Source organism: Anomaloglossus baeobatrachus, chromosome 12, assembly GCF_048569485.1.
Source record: "Anomaloglossus baeobatrachus isolate aAnoBae1 chromosome 12, aAnoBae1.hap1, whole genome shotgun sequence".
In the NCBI taxonomy this organism is placed as follows: Eukaryota; Metazoa; Chordata; class Amphibia; order Anura; family Aromobatidae; genus Anomaloglossus; species Anomaloglossus baeobatrachus.
Genome location: NC_134364.1, coordinates 49,332,835 through 49,348,380, shown reverse-complemented (window position 1 = coordinate 49,348,380; position 15,546 = coordinate 49,332,835). Strand labels below are relative to the sequence as shown.

Here is a 15,546-nt window from a genome sequence, read left to right as displayed (position 1 = left end):
GGGGGGCGTGGGGGGGGGGTACTGTCACGCTCCCCGGGTCCTCTGCTCCGCTCCCCGGCTCACCTGCCACGCTCCCCGCTCTCCAGCCTCCAGTCCCAGCGCTTCCCAGGCCCCCTGGTCCCCGCTCCCGGCGCCCGTCGGCTTCCCAGTCCATGGCCGGCTCTGCTGCGTCCTCCTCTCAGCTTCCTGTGTTGGCTTCTGGCACCCGGGCCGCGCGCATGCGCATTAGGGCGCGCGCGCGGTCACTGACCCTTTCTTAAAGGGCCAGTGTCCACGAACAGGAAATGATGCACACAGGTACAGGGTATATAGGGGGTTAATGTCCAAGGGAGCGGGGCCTGTTCTTCGTGTTTTCCCAAGCTAGGAGTCAGGTCTCCTTGTGTTCTGTGAGATACTTACCTCTCTGTCTTCTAGAGCCGATCCTGCATCGCCATCCGGTCCTGCTGTGTCTCGAACCCCGAACGCTGCCCATCTGCCATCCTGACAGTCCGCACCACCTCGGTTCCCTGCGGTGACCCGTCATCTCGCTCCAACGGTTCCGGACCCCGCCTGACATCATCACGGCTTCCGAACCTGAGCTCCGTCACCCGGACCACCATCAGTGACCTCGTGGTCCCAGGGACTTCTCCATTGTCTTCCAGTGCACGGACTGTTCTGCTACCTAAAGTGCTCCGGCTACCGGACTCCTTTCCCTCATCGGGGAGTTCGGCCCAGTGGATCCACCTCCCGGGTCTGCCCGTCCATCTGGCCCTACCAACTACCACATTGTTTGCTTTGCAGCACACTTCAGTTGAAATCATAATGCTATGGTTTACTGTAACGCTTGCTGCTGGAGATGGTAAAGTGGAGAGCAGAAAAGGACCCACTGGACCACAGGTGGACCCTGGGATTACTCTTTAGTGGGAGGAGCTTGACTAAGCACCCACCGAGGACCAGACACTAGGTGTCACTCCCAGGGCAGTTTCCGGGGGCAGCTGACTCCTAGGGCAGGGACCGACATGGGGACAAGTAGACACAGTCACTAATATAGCAAAGACCTCCAGGGTAACAGGCTGGTGGCATGGCCAGGGTATTCAGACACAGTATCTAGTGTAGCAAGGACCACCGGGGTAGCTGAGGCTGGTGGCATGACCATGGTGGACAGGCACAGTCTCTAGTAAAGCAAGGGCCTCTAGGGTAGCCAAAGCTAGAGGCACGGCCCGGGTGGCCAGGCACAGTCGCAAGTATAGCAAGGGCCTCCGGGATAGCGGAGGCTGGTGGCATGGCTGGGGACGATAGACACGGGGTACCAACAGGACCGGGAGGGAGGCAAGGGCACTATACACTGTAACAGAAGCACAGTGGACAAGAAAACTTGACAACTAACTGGCTAGGACACAGAATCACTAACTGAACACATTGATCAGGAACGTCCCCTAGTGCGAGAGTGCCTTAAGTACCCAGTGCCCCTCAGCGATAGGCTGAGAAGCACTTCCAGGAATGGTACGCTGGCCCTTTAAGAGTAGGGCAGTGGTGTACGTGCACGCGTGCTCCCGGAGCCCCTGTGCCGCGTTCACAGGCCCTGTGAGGAGGAAGCAGGAAGTACGCACATGGAGGAGCGCCGGGTATTGTGGTGAGAGCTGGCCATGGTCGTGAGTAAGTGCGCAAGCAGGGGTGCAGGGATGCCAGCACTACATTTACTTTCATATACAGCAGGTGGCAGGGAGCAGGGAAAATCTTTTCATAAGTAGCTCTTACCCAGCATTGTTCTCGGCAGCACGTCTTGTTCACACAGGATGATGTGCTAGCGAGAATGAAGATTTTTAAACAAGCTTAAAAATAATTTCACCCAACAAATGAACATTTTGCTTTTTTGGTGAGTAACTAACAGCTTGTTTACAGTGCATGATTATTGGAAATGCTAACAATAATCGGCCACTGAAAACGCATCTTTACACATACAGTACAGATCAAAAGTTTGGACACACCTTCTCATTTCTAAAACAAATGTTAAGAGGAGACTTTGTGCAGCAGGCCTTCATGGTAAAATAGCTGCTAGGAAACCACTGCTAAGGACAGGCAACAAGCAGAAGAGACTTGTTTGGGCTAAAGAACACAAGGAATGGACATTAGACCAGTGCAAATCTGTGCTTTGGTCTGATAAGTCCAAATTTGAGATCTTTGGATCCAACCACCGTAACTTTGTAGAAAATGTGAACGGATGGACTCTACATGCTGGTTCCCACCGTGAAGCATGGAGGAGGAGGTGTGATGGTGTGGGGGGGCTTTGCTTGTGACACTGTTGGGGATTTATTCAAAATTGAAGGCATACAGAACCAGCATGGCTACCACAGCATCTTGCAGCGGCGTGCTATTCCATCCGGTTTGCGTTTAGTTGGACCATCATTTCTTTTTCAACAGGACAATGACCCCAAACACACCTCCAGGCTGTGTAAGGGCTATTTGACTAAGAAGGAGAGTGATGGGGTGCTACGCCAGATGACCTGGCCTCCACAGTCACCAGACCTGAACCCAATCGAGATGGTTTGGGGTGGGCTGGACCGTAGAGTGAAGGCAAAAGGGCCAACAAGTGCTAAGCATCTCTGGGAACTCCTTCAAGACTGTTGGAAAACCGTTTCCGGTGACTACCTCTTGTAGCTCATCAAGAGAATGCCAAGAGTGTGCAAAGCAGTAATCAAAGCAAAAGGTGGCTACGTTGAAGAACCTAGAATATAAGACATATTTTCAGTTGTTTCACACTTTAAGTATTTCATTCCACATGTGTTAATTCATAGTTTTGATACCTTCAATGTGAATCTACAATTTTCAGAGTCCTGAAAATAAAGAAAACTCTTTGAATGAGAAGGTGTGTCCAAACTTTTGTTCTGTACTGTATAATCTGGACAACTCTGAGTTTTTTTTAAAAAGAGGCTTTTAGAAAATGGAAAATCTCTGCGGAAACATTGAAGGTTTTTTTTTTACATTTTTTAATTACATTTTAATCTTCTTACATTGGACTTTTTACATAGTACATTACTACATATTTGTAATTTGCTTGTAATTTATAAACCTATGAACTGTTAAACTGGATCTCATTTCTTACAGATACAAATTTAAGAAATTCCGGATTGAGAGGAACATTCCCATGTGCTGACTGGCTCCTCAATGTGACTGTTCTAAACTTTAATCTCTGCAAAAAAAGAAAAGATAATTAGACGTATTTGACAACAGAAAAGTAGAATAAAGTAATTGCCAAACTTGAGAAGATAACATCACATCATCGCTTTCTTACCTTGAAGAGTCTGCAGTCCTGCCATCTCGGTGATGTAGAGAAGATTGTTCCTTCGGTATCTGCTACTAATACTAATTTTCAGTACTATATAACCAATGTATGATGTGTTGCATGAACAAAAGGCATGGAGAAACGCACATTGTTTAAAAAAAAACCCCAAGACAAAAAAAACGTAAAATGTCACTCAACTCAATAAGCGGTTCTGTATTGCAGTTAAACTAATCACATTCTGAGATGGATAGTCAGCGCCTGGTGGTTCTGATTGACATCAAAGTTACAGCTTTGTTAGCCATGTCTTAGTTTTTTAAGCCAAAGTGTTATGATGTGGACTAGGAAAGGTCCGATGTGAAGCCAAACACACAAATTAACAGGGGTAATACCACGACAAAGAAGGGGCACGATCATAAAAGACTTTCCTAACCGTCACTACCACCCTCGTCCCCCATTCTGGCTCCTTACCACCCTCCAACCCTCCTTTCTGTACGCCTCGGAGCAACGGAACTGGGCCAGAGGATCTGCACCCCTGGCCCGGCAACGAGTAGGTTAAAACACCTGCCCCGTGGGGCGCTACATATGTGCAGATGGAGCTCTCGGCTGAGAGCTCTATCTGCGCACATGCTGCTCTGGGTGCCATTTCTTTTAAGCCCGGACCGCCAACAGAGCATCTGGGACACCCGCCGCACCGTCCTGCTCCACACAGCCGCCGCAGCTTCCACTGCCAGCAAAGACCCTCCACTGCCAGCACAGACCCACCGCTGCCAGCACAGACCCCACCAGCACCGCCACTGCCTCCTGTGACTCCACTCCATCATTGCTGCCGCCCCACCTCCGGTAAAACAACACTGGAGTATAAGATAGACCCCATTTTTTTTTTTTACCTTTTTCATCTCTAAATTTGGGATGCGTCTTATAATCCGGTGCGTCTTAAGAAACCAAAAATATGATATCTATCCACTGTATTTTTCGGTTTATAAGATGTACTGGATTATAAGACGCACCCCAAATTTAGAGAAAAAAAGATGAAAAAAATATGGGGTCCGTATTGTAATCCGGTGGTCTCTTACGGGGGGTGGGCAACAGCGGTGGTGGAGCGGGGTCACAGGAGGCAGGGTGGTGCGGCCGACTGGGTGTCCCAGATTCTGTGAGGTTGGAAACTTCCAGAAACTGTGGTACACTATGCTGGGGCCTGCAGGGCAGGGCAGGGAAGATGTTGGTGTGGCGCCCTAGGACCTGGTCGCCACAACAGCATTGCCCTCCCAAAGGGTTAATGCTGAGCCTGGAGGTAATTGGGAGATCCATTGGCCAGCAGGTTTAACACCCAACACAGTTCTCCCTCCGGCCAGCAGGGGGAGCTCTGAACCTGGAATTCCAGAGAGCCTTCCTCTACCCGACCAGAGGGAGGAAGTGGAGTCAGTCTGAAGGGAGTAGTGGAAGTGAACAGACGCAGAGTGAGCTGTCCTGTGAATCTGGGGCCTAGAGCTGGAGCAGCTTGGCCCAGAGAAGCAGGAATAGCTGAGAGGCAGCAGAGAGACTCAGACATCGGAGTCTGTGGTTGCCAGGGTATAAAATCCGTCCCTGGTAGCCGAGTCCGAAGGGCAGGAGAGCTGCAAGCCCCTGGCCCAGAAACATCCAAGGTACAGCTGCAGCATCAGGGCCCGGTGTGGACTCCAGCGGAGAAGCACCAGAGAGAGGGTCTGCGCAGCCACCTACAGAAAGAAGGGACGTGCCATCGGTCCCAGCAGCAAAGAGGGCCATTGCTGAATTCAGAGAAGCAGGGTCCTATCATCACAAAGCAAAGTACAGGAGTAGGCCTCATACTCAGCTGGCCAGAAAGATCATCCCAAGTACTTCCAGGCCGACCGGATCCCCATCACCACCTGTAACGGTCTCCCAGGACTGGACTGTTCCCAGAGTAAAAGAGGAGAAGGTAAAGAGACTGTTGTTTGTGCCTGGTTCTTTCCTCGCCTGTCGGCCCTGCACCGTGTTAGCCACACAACACCATAGACTTTCACGGGCACCAACTGTATCCCGGGGCATCGCTCCACCTGTGGGGAGCAGTACCATCATAGCTGCCATAACATCACCCCGGAGTTCTCCCATAGCAGCGGCGGCTTAATAGCCGCATACCACAGGTGGCGTCACGAACATTAACTTTAACTCATCAGCCACATATTCAACTGACACCCACCAGGGCCACGGAGCCGGGCCCAGCCACCACCGACTACCACCGGACTAGTCCGGCCCGGCACCGGGTGTCCCATAGCCCTGGGGTGGGCGAGTCATTGGCAGTGTGGGCTTCAAGGAAATGGCGCCCAGAGTCAGCGCGTGTGCAGATTGAGCTATCGACTCAATGACAAGCCGAGATCTCATCTGCGCATGTGCCACCTCCGGGCGCCATTATCCTTAAGTCTGCTGCTAGGAGATCAATGGGCCGGAGCTGGAGCGTGCGTAGATGAGATCTTGAACCGAGAGCCCCATTTGCGCATGTGCTGACTCTGTGCGCCATTATTTGAAACCCACACCGCCGACATATTCAGGATGCCCCTGCCTCACCACTTGAAGCCCTCCGAGCCCCACAGGCCCCAGCATAGCGCCCCACAGACCCCAGATACCCCTCTCCACCACCTCCTGGTAAGGTGCATTTCAATCATAAGACGCACCCCACATTTTACGCCCACATTTTTGGGAGGAAAGGTGCGTCTTATAATCCGAAAAATACAATACAGTATATCCCACCATGTTATTTCATGAGAGCTGTATAAAATTGCATTGGAATGAAAGGCAACATGTTTAAAAATGGAGGAGTGTAACAACAATGGCTACTGCCACTTGTCTTTCATTTTAAGGAACACGTTGCACAGTGTTTCTATAGCCCAATTAATCCCTATATGAGGGACGGATATACCATGTGTCACTGGCACGCGATAACAGGTCCATGCCCGGCAAGGTAGGAACTGAAAGGTACACAGAACAACCCATCCTTTTACAGAGTGTATAATGAGGCAGCATGCCACAGTACGTGGACAGTTATAGCAAGTATAACGGGTTTTATAATACTAGGATATAACAATAACAGGAACAGCTTATGTACTAGGTATCCTCCATGATAAAAAAACATGTCTAGAACATCAAACAGTATAAAGATTCAGAATGGCTTCTTTAGATGGCACGGCATAGTCATAAACTGGAGGAAAAAAAATAAAATGTATGCCATTCAGCAAATTTTGCTCATAGTATTCATCTAGGGGTAAAGTGAGCATTAACTTTTTCATTTTTTTGTATTCCAATTTATACAGTGAATGGTCGATTAAGAAATAAAAAGGAATGAAGAGAAGATGGCAGAAGGTGGCAAGGGTGAAAAAAAAATATAAATGCAGCAATTTTAGGAACGTGTGGTAGTGGTGGAAACATTCCCTAATGCAGAGACCGGGATTATCAGGACATGTGTCACACTTGAAGGATGGTACAGACGCTTGGCCGTGGGGGCTCTGCACTCATTTGCCAGAAGGCGTCCATGTGTGTGGTGTGTGCGTCACTTACTTTTTTGTTCAGGGTGGTGTCCATCACCCACAGCTGGTCCCCGTCACAGACACAGTAGTGAAACACTTGACACTTGAGTTCACTTGGCAAACATATCTTTAACAGTTTATTTTCCTTCTCACCGATATGACATACATGGCTTCACTCCTAAGGCTCTGCTGAGGTTTTCTCTGGGGTAGTGCCTCTCGGCCTATCCCCACTATCTTGGACCTCTCGTCCTCTAGCTGCCAGGCCTGTGCCTCCGTTCCCCCACTCTTCTTTGTCTTACTGCTGTCCGCTTCAGGGCCCTGACATCTGCCTAGTCGAACGACTTCCCTTAGCCCATTTGGGGTGAGCCGTAGGCTCTGGCTGGACCTTACGAAGATACCTCTGGATACCCTGACCAGCCCTTACTCCATGCCACGTATTTAGTCCTCAACCCTTGTGCGGATTTTAGTCCTGTCCATGCCTGTCTCTCTAACCAACCCACTGCCACCTGTCACTTTTTCCCTCTTGACTCTGAGCTCTCTCCGAATCAGGAATTGTCTAGCACTGCTACATCTATTAAAACTTCTATCTTCATCTAGCAGTTATCTAACTAATTAGGACGTGTGTCATGCTTGAAGGATAGTATGGACGCCAGGTCATGGGGGCCCTGCACTCCTGTGCCAAAAAGTGTCCATGTGAAGCGTGAAGTGAAGTCCTGGCCTGATACAGATAAAGGGACAGTAACCCAGATACTGGCCAAGCTAAAGAGTACTTTTGACACCCGCACCGCAGCAGAGATAAAGATGAGATTCTTTGGGTGCAAGCAGCGGGCCACAGACAGCATAAGGGACTATGCCTTAAACCTGCAGGAGGCCCTGAAAGCGGTTAAACAAGTGGACCCAGAGAGTGTACGTGAGGAACACAAACTCCTAACTGAGCAGTTCATAGAGGGGCTCCTGTCAGATGCCCACAGGACCCAGCTGCGTATCATGGTCCTGCAGAACCCTGCTCTGGACTTTGCAAAGTTTAAGGACCAGGCCATCCGGGTACTGAGAGAATCTACACCGAATGACCCAGTACCCCTTCGGCCTCTTGCTATCACGTACCCCGGGGTGGTGCCTGCAACACGAGCCACTGCAGGGGCTGAGGCGCAGTCCCTGGATAAGGATCCCACTGCAGAGCTCAGACAGCAGGTCCAGGAGCTGACCAAGACTGTAGCTGCCCTTGCCAAGACCGTGCAGTCTCTACAAGTGACCCCATCGCCTGCAAGAATCGAGTTGGCCTCCAGCCCAGATGACGTCCCATGGATGCGACAGAGGAGGGTTCCGCCGACCCGAGGCAGAGACACAGACCGGTATGATTCAACGGGACAACCGATCTGCCGCCGCTGCAGCCAGGCGGGCCACATTGCACGATACTGTCCTTTAAATGGGCCGAGCCTGGGGCCAGGAGCCGACCCCCAGGTGTAAGGAAGCCCGGCTCAACACCCAGCCGCAGCAAGTATGTGGGAGGACGACCGGTCCTTCCCATTGTGCTGGATGGGATCCCTTTGAATGCCCTCCTGGATACGGGGTCCCAGGTAACAACCATCCCCTACAAACTGTACAAAAGATATTGGGCTGATTCAGACATTGACCATGGCCCAGATGATGATTTAACAATTGTGGCCAGTAATGGTCAGCCCTTACCTCAAATTGGGTACAAAGAAGTAACCATTAAAGTGGGGCGGGTAGAATTGCCGTGTCAGGGGATGATAATTGTAGATATTGATCGCAAAGAATCTGACCCATTGGTAACCATTGGTACAAATGTGATAGAAAATTGTGTTGCCGAAGTGATAATTTTGTTGCAACAGGCGTCTGAAACTGCCAGCTCCGGGCAGCAGCGTGCCCTACAGAGGGAGATCAGAGCCCTGATGAGGAGGCAGCAGGTAGAGCTGGCCGGAGGAGAAATTGGCAGTGTGAGGGTAAGTGACCCCCTCCCCATTGCAATACCCCCAAGAAGTGAAATGTTGATATGGTGTCGGGCAGCAATAGGCCTCAAGGGTCAGGATTACCATGCCTTGGTAGAACCGGTGTATTCAGACAGCAGGCCTGGAGTCCTGATAGCCAGAGGGGTAGCAGACGTCCGCAAGGGGAGAGTGCCCATCCGTGTCCTGAATTGTGGGGAGGAGGAAGCCAAATTGCCCCGGTACGCCACTGTAGCAAAACTGTACACTGTCAGCAACAACACCATCAAAGCAGTGGAACCCTTGATCCCGTCCGACCAGGCGGAAGACAATGGCTCCAAGGGGCAGCTGGAAGACTGGTGCCAAAACTTACATGTGGGCACCGACTCCACCCCCTCACACCAAAAGCATGGGGTTTACCGGGTGGTACAGGAGTACGAGCGGGTCTTCAGCAAACACCCCCTAGATTTTGGGCAGGTGAAAGGGGTTAAACATCAAATCCCCACGGGTGATCATCCTCCCGTTAAAGAGAGATACCGCCCTGTACCCCCCGCACAGTATCAGCGTGCCAAAGAAATGTTACGGGAAATGAAGGAGGCTGGGGTTATCAGAGATAGTTGTAGCCCCTGGGCAGCTCCACTAGTGCTCGTAAAGAAAAAAGATGGTACAATGAGAATGTGTGTAGATTACAGGCAAATTAACCGCATTACACATAAAGATGCTTATCCACTACCCAGAATAGAGGAGTCACTAACAGCCTTAAAGTCAGCTAACTATTTCTCCACCTTGGATCTCACCAGTGGGTATTGGCAGGTTCCCGTGGCAGAGGCGGACAAGGAGAAGACTGCATTCACGACGCCAATGGGCCTCTGCGAGTTCAACTGTATGCCATTCGGGCTCTGCAACGCCCCAGGGACATTCCAACGGTTGATGGAGTGCTGCTTGGGCCACCACAACTTCGAAACCGTGCTGTTGTACCTGGATGACGTCATAGTCTACTCCAAGACTTATGAAGACCACCTGAAGCACTTAGCAGAAGTGTTTGAGTCTTTGTCAAAATATGGCCTGAAGATCAAGCCGTCCAAATGTCACCTCTTGAAGCCAAAGGTACAGTACCTGGGTCATGTGGTCAGCGCAGAAGGTGTGGCACCTGATCCGGAGAAAGTCACCGTAATCAAGGACTGGCCAAGACCCACCACGGTAAAGGAGGTGCGGCAGTTCCTTGGGCTGGTGGGCTACTACCGAAGGTTCATTGATGGTTTCACCAAGATAGCAGCGCCCCTTCAAGATCTCCTGGTGGGCCAGCCAAAGCAGGCTAAGAAGCAGAGCCCTCCCTTTGAATGGAGCAGCCAACTAGAAACATCCTTTGTCCAGCTGAAAGGGGCTCTCACGGGAGAAGAAATTCTGGCCTACCCTGACTACAGCCAGCCGTTTGTACTGTATACAGACGCCAGCAACGTGGGCCTGGGAGCCGTGTTGTCCCAGGTGCAGGGAGGCAGAGAGAAGGTGATAGCGTACGCCAGTAGGAAGCTTCGGCCCACAGAAAGGAATCCAGAAAACTACAGTTCCTTCAAGCTGGAGTTCCTCGCTATTGTTTGGGCAGTGACTGAACGCTTCAAGCACTATCTGGCGTCGGCCAAGTTCACCATCTTCACGGACAACAATCCGTTGACACACCTGGCAACAGCCAAGTTAGGTGCGTTGGAACAGCGGTGGATGGCCCGGCTGTCTAACTTTGACTTTACCATCAAGTATCGGGCTGGCAAGAAGAATAACAATGCTGATGCGCTGTCCAGAATGCCTCACTTACCCGAATCTGGAGAAGACCTGGATGAACTCGAAGAGATAGAGTTACCGGCTTTCCATCATCAGGGTGTTTCCCAGTGTGAGCATGCTGTGGGAGTGAAGCGCTCGAGCCAACACGAGGTCTCGGTTAACCCATTACTCCACCATAATTGGGAAGAGACACAGAACGGTGACCCGGCTGTGCGATTGGTCAAAGAAAAGCTAGCACAAGCTGAGACTCATCTTGGCCCAGATGCTCCAGAAGAAGCCCAGCAGTTGTGGAAAGAGAGGGGACGACTGTTCACCTACCAAGGCAAGCTCTGCAAGAGATATGTCAACTATCGAACAAATGAACTTGTCTGGCAGATAGTGGTTCCGCAGAGAGATGCTCCAATGGTCCTAGCAGCGTATCATGATAACGCAGGACACTTCGGGTGGAAGAAGTTGGAAGCCCTACTCCGTGATCGGTTCTATTGGGTGCACATGAGAAAGATGATCGAGAAGTGGTGCCGAGACTGTGGCCCGTGTAACCTGAGGCGGAAAGACGATGCCAGCCAAAGGTCTCCCCTACAGCCAATTGTCACAAAGCAGCCCCTGGAGTTGGTGGCCCTGGACCACGTGAAGTTAACACCAAGCCGGTCAGGCTATGTGTACGCCCTCACCATTGTGGACCATTACTCTCGTTTCCTGGTAGTAGTGCCTGTGAAGGACCAGACAGCCAGGACAGCAGCTAGAGCGTTCCAGGCATCCTTTTGTCGACCTCACGGCTATCCGGAAAGGGTACTGACTGATCAGGGTCCTGCATTCGAGGCTGAAGTGTTCCAAGAGTTCTGTAACATGTACGGTTGTAAGAAAATCCGAACCACACCGTACCACCCTCAAACCAATGGACTGTGCGAGAAAATGAACCATGTGGTTATTGATATGCTGAAGACCCTGCCGCTGGAAGAAAGGAACCAATGGCCAGAAAAGTTGCCAGATCTGGTAGACCTGTACAACCACATCCCAGTGAATTCGACCAACTGCAGCCCCGCTTACCTGATGCGAGCCAGACCAGGCAAGTTGCCTGTAGACTTTGAGATGGGGACTGTGTCGCCTGAGGCGGTTCAAGAAATAGAGGATTGGGATACAGAACGGCAGCAGCGGTACCGTAAGGTCCAGGAGTGCGTAGAGAGGAGCCTGTCTCAAGCAAGAACGAGGCAAGAACAGCATTACAATCAAACAGCCCCAGCAACTCCCTTAGCACCTGGAGAACAAGTCCTCAAGAAGAAGCGGAAGACGCATAAATTGGATGATCAGTGGGAAAACGAGCCCTACACCATTATCCCCTCCAACTTTGACAACAGTAAGGTGTGCCTCATAAGCAAGGATGAAGGCAAGACTTGTCAAGCAGTATCCAGAGACCGCCTGAAGACGTGCCCTGAGCGGTGCAAAGTTCAAAAGGAAGTGGAGGAAGTTCGAGAAGAGGGGGAAGAGATGATACAAACAATCCTCGGCAAATTCCCCAAAACTTGGACCCGCATAAATGGTGCCGTAGTGGTACCGGTCCTGACGTTCCCACAGTTGGTCGAGCCAGAAACAGAACAGGTTCCGGATCCACCCAAAGAACCGTCCGCCCCGACACGAGGTGACCCGCCAGCAGCGGAACAGGAGGATCAACCCCCTGTCAGTGGTGAACCTGTCATACCCTTGGCGACTCTTAGACCACATGGGCGATCATCATGCATACCTATTGGGGTTAGGCCTACCGGTAGTGCTGAGATAGGAGACACACTAAGTAGTCAGGGACAAACACCAGAGCTACGCAGGTCCCAACGCAGCACTCGGGGACAACCCCCTCTAAGGTATAGGGAATCAAATGTATAAAGGAGAAAGAAAGAGTATTTATTGGAATGTAAATAGTTATGCGAAATGTCTGTAATGTTGTGTACAAAATGTTTTTCTTTGTCTTTGATTGTGAAAATGGACAATTGGGCCACTGGACTATGGGTGGCCAACACCTAAATTGTTCATAGTTAGCACCAGTGTGCTCGACACCCCTGAAGAAAAACCCGTCCGGCGTGCATAGAGTGGGGTCATCAATGCTCTGACGCACGCCCAGAGCCTACGTTGGGGGTTTTATCGCGGCGGGTCCCCCATGGAGCAGTGTAATGGACACCCGGCAGGGAGCCACACTGGACTCTTATAGTACTGTTTGAATTTGTAACGTTAAAGAGAATGTGCCTCCCATATTGGGATGAAATGTATGACATGTTATGTTTTGTTTCCACAGTCCGGGAGTACTGAATTTAACTAAGGGGGAGTGTGGCGCCCTAGGACCTGGTCGCCACAACAGCATTGCCCTCCCAAAGGGTTAATGCTGAGCCTGGAGGTAATTGGGAGATCCATTGGCCAGCAGGTTTAACACCCAACACAGTTCTCCCTCCGGCCAGCAGGGGGAGCTCTGAACCTGGAATTCCAGAGAGCCTTCCTCTACCCGACCAGAGGGAGGAAGTGGAGTCAGTCTGAAGGGAGTAGTGGAAGTGAACAGACGCAGAGTGAGCTGTCCTGTGAATCTGGGGCCTAGAGCTGGAGCAGCTTGGCCCAGAGAAGCAGGAATAGCTGAGAGGCAGCAGAGAGACTCAGACATCGGAGTCTGTGGTTGCCAGGGTATAAAATCCGTCCCTGGTAGCCGAGTCCGAAGGGCAGGAGAGCTGCAAGCCCCTGGCCCAGAAACATCCAAGGTACAGCTGCAGCATCAGGGCCCGGTGTGGACTCCAGCGGAGAAGCACCAGAGAGAGGGTCTGCGCAGCCACCTACAGAAAGAAGGGACGTGCCATCGGTCCCAGCAGCAAAGAGGGCCATTGCTGAATTCAGAGAAGCAGGGTCCTATCATCACAAAGCAAAGTACAGGAGTAGGCCTCATACTCAGCTGGCCAGAAAGATCATCCCAAGTACTTCCAGGCCGACCGGATCCCCATCACCACCTGTAACGGTCTCCCAGGACTGGACTGTTCCCAGAGTAAAAGAGGAGAAGGTAAAGAGACTGTTGTTTGTGCCTGGTTCTTTCCTCGCCTGTCGGCCCTGCACCGTGTTAGCCACACAACACCATAGACTTTCACGGGCACCAACTGTATCCCGGGGCATCGCTCCACCTGTGGGGAGCAGTACCATCATAGCTGCCATAACATCACCCCGGAGTTCTCCCATAGCAGCGGCGGCTTAATAGCCGCATACCACAGGTGGCGTCACGAACATTAACTTTAACTCATCAGCCACATATTCAACTGACACCCACCAGGGCCACGGAGCCGGGCCCAGCCACCACCGACTACCACCGGACTAGTCCGGCCCGGCACCGGGTGTCCCATAGCCCTGGGGTTGGGGAGTCATTGGCAGTGTGGGCTTCAAGGAAATGGCGCCCAGAGTCAGCGCGTGTGCAGATTGAGCTATCGACTCAATGACAAGCCGAGATCTCATCTGCGCATGTGCCACCTCCGGGCGCCATTATCCTTAAGTCTGCTGCTAGGAGATCAATGGGCCGGAGCTGGAGCGTGCGTAGATGAGATCTTGAACCGAGAGCCCCATTTGCGCATGTGCTGACTCTGTGCGCCATTATTTGAAACCCACACCGCCGACATATTCAGGATGCCCCTGCCTCACCACTTGAAGCCCTCCGAGCCCCACAGGCCCCAGCATAGCGCCCCACAGACCCCAGATACCCCTCTCCACCACCTCCTGGTAAGGTGCATTTCAATCATAAGACGCACCCCACATTTTACGCCCACATTTTTGGGAGGAAAGGTGCGTCTTATAATCCGAAAAATACAATACAGTATATCCCACCATGTTATTTCATGAGAGCTGTATAAAATTGCATTGGAATGAAAGGCAACATGTTTAAAAATGGAGGAGTGTAACAACAATGGCTACTGCCACTTGTCTTTCATTTTAAGGAACACGTTGCACAGTGTTTCTATAGCCCAATTAATCCCTATATGAGGGACGGATATACCATGTGTCACTGGCACGCGATAACAGGTCCATGCCCGGCAAGGTAGGAACTGAAAGGTACACAGAACAACCCATCCTTTTACAGAGTGTATAATGAGGCAGCATGCCACAGTACGTGGACAGTTATAGCAAGTATAACGGGTTTTATAATACTAGGATATAACAATAACAGGAACAGCTTATGTACTAGGTATCCTCCATGATAAAAAAACATGTCTAGAACATCAAACAGTATAAAGATTCAGAATGGCTTCTTTAGATGGCACGGCATAGTCATAAACTGGAGGAAAAAAAATAAAATGTATGCCATTCAGCAAATTTTGCTCATAGTATTCATCTAGGGGTAAAGTGAGCATTAACTTTTTCATTTTTTTGTATTCCAATTTATACAGTGAATGGTCGATTAAGAAATAAAAAGGAATGAAGAGAAGATGGCAGAAGGTGGCAAGGGTGAAAAAAAAATATAAATGCAGCAATTTTAGGAACGTGTGGTAGTGGTGGAAACATTCCCTAATGCAGAGACCGGGATTATCAGGACATGTGTCACACTTGAAGGATGGTACAGACGCTTGGCCGTGGGGGCTCTGCACTCATTTGCCAGAAGGCGTCCATGTGTGTGGTGTGTGCGTCACTTACTTTTTTGTTCAGGGTGGTGTCCATCACCCACAGCTGGTCCCCGTCACAGACACAGTAGTGAAACACTTGACACTTGAGTTCACTTGGCAAACATATCTTTAACAGTTTATTTTCCTTCTCACCGATATGACATACATGGCTTCACTCCTAAGGCTCTGCTGAGGTTTTCTCTGGGGTAGTGCCTCTCGGCCTATCCCCACTATCTTGGACCTCTCGTCCTCTAGCTGCCAGGCCTGTGCCTCCGTTCCCCCACTCTTCTTTGTCTTACTGCTGTCCGCTTCAGGGCCCTGACATCTGCCTAGTCGAACGACTTCCCTTAGCCCATTTGGGGTGAGCCGTAGGCTCTGGCTGGACCTTACGAAGATACCTCTGGATACCCTGACCAGCCCTTACTCCATGCCACGTA

General features: G+C 50.9%; 1 long non-coding RNA gene across 1 annotated transcript in view; it reads left to right on the top strand.

Annotated features, from left to right (window-relative positions):
- Positions 1–8,559, top strand: part of LOC142258596 (uncharacterized) — a 43,728-nt gene extending 35,169 nt beyond the window's left edge. Inside the window, exons 2-3 of the long non-coding RNA XR_012727820.1 lie at positions 3,085–3,326; positions 6,568–8,559. This is a non-coding gene — a long non-coding RNA (uncharacterized LOC142258596). The remainder of the gene's footprint in view (positions 1–3,084; positions 3,327–6,567) is intronic.
- The last annotated feature ends 6,987 nt before the right edge of the window (positions 8,560–15,546 follow it).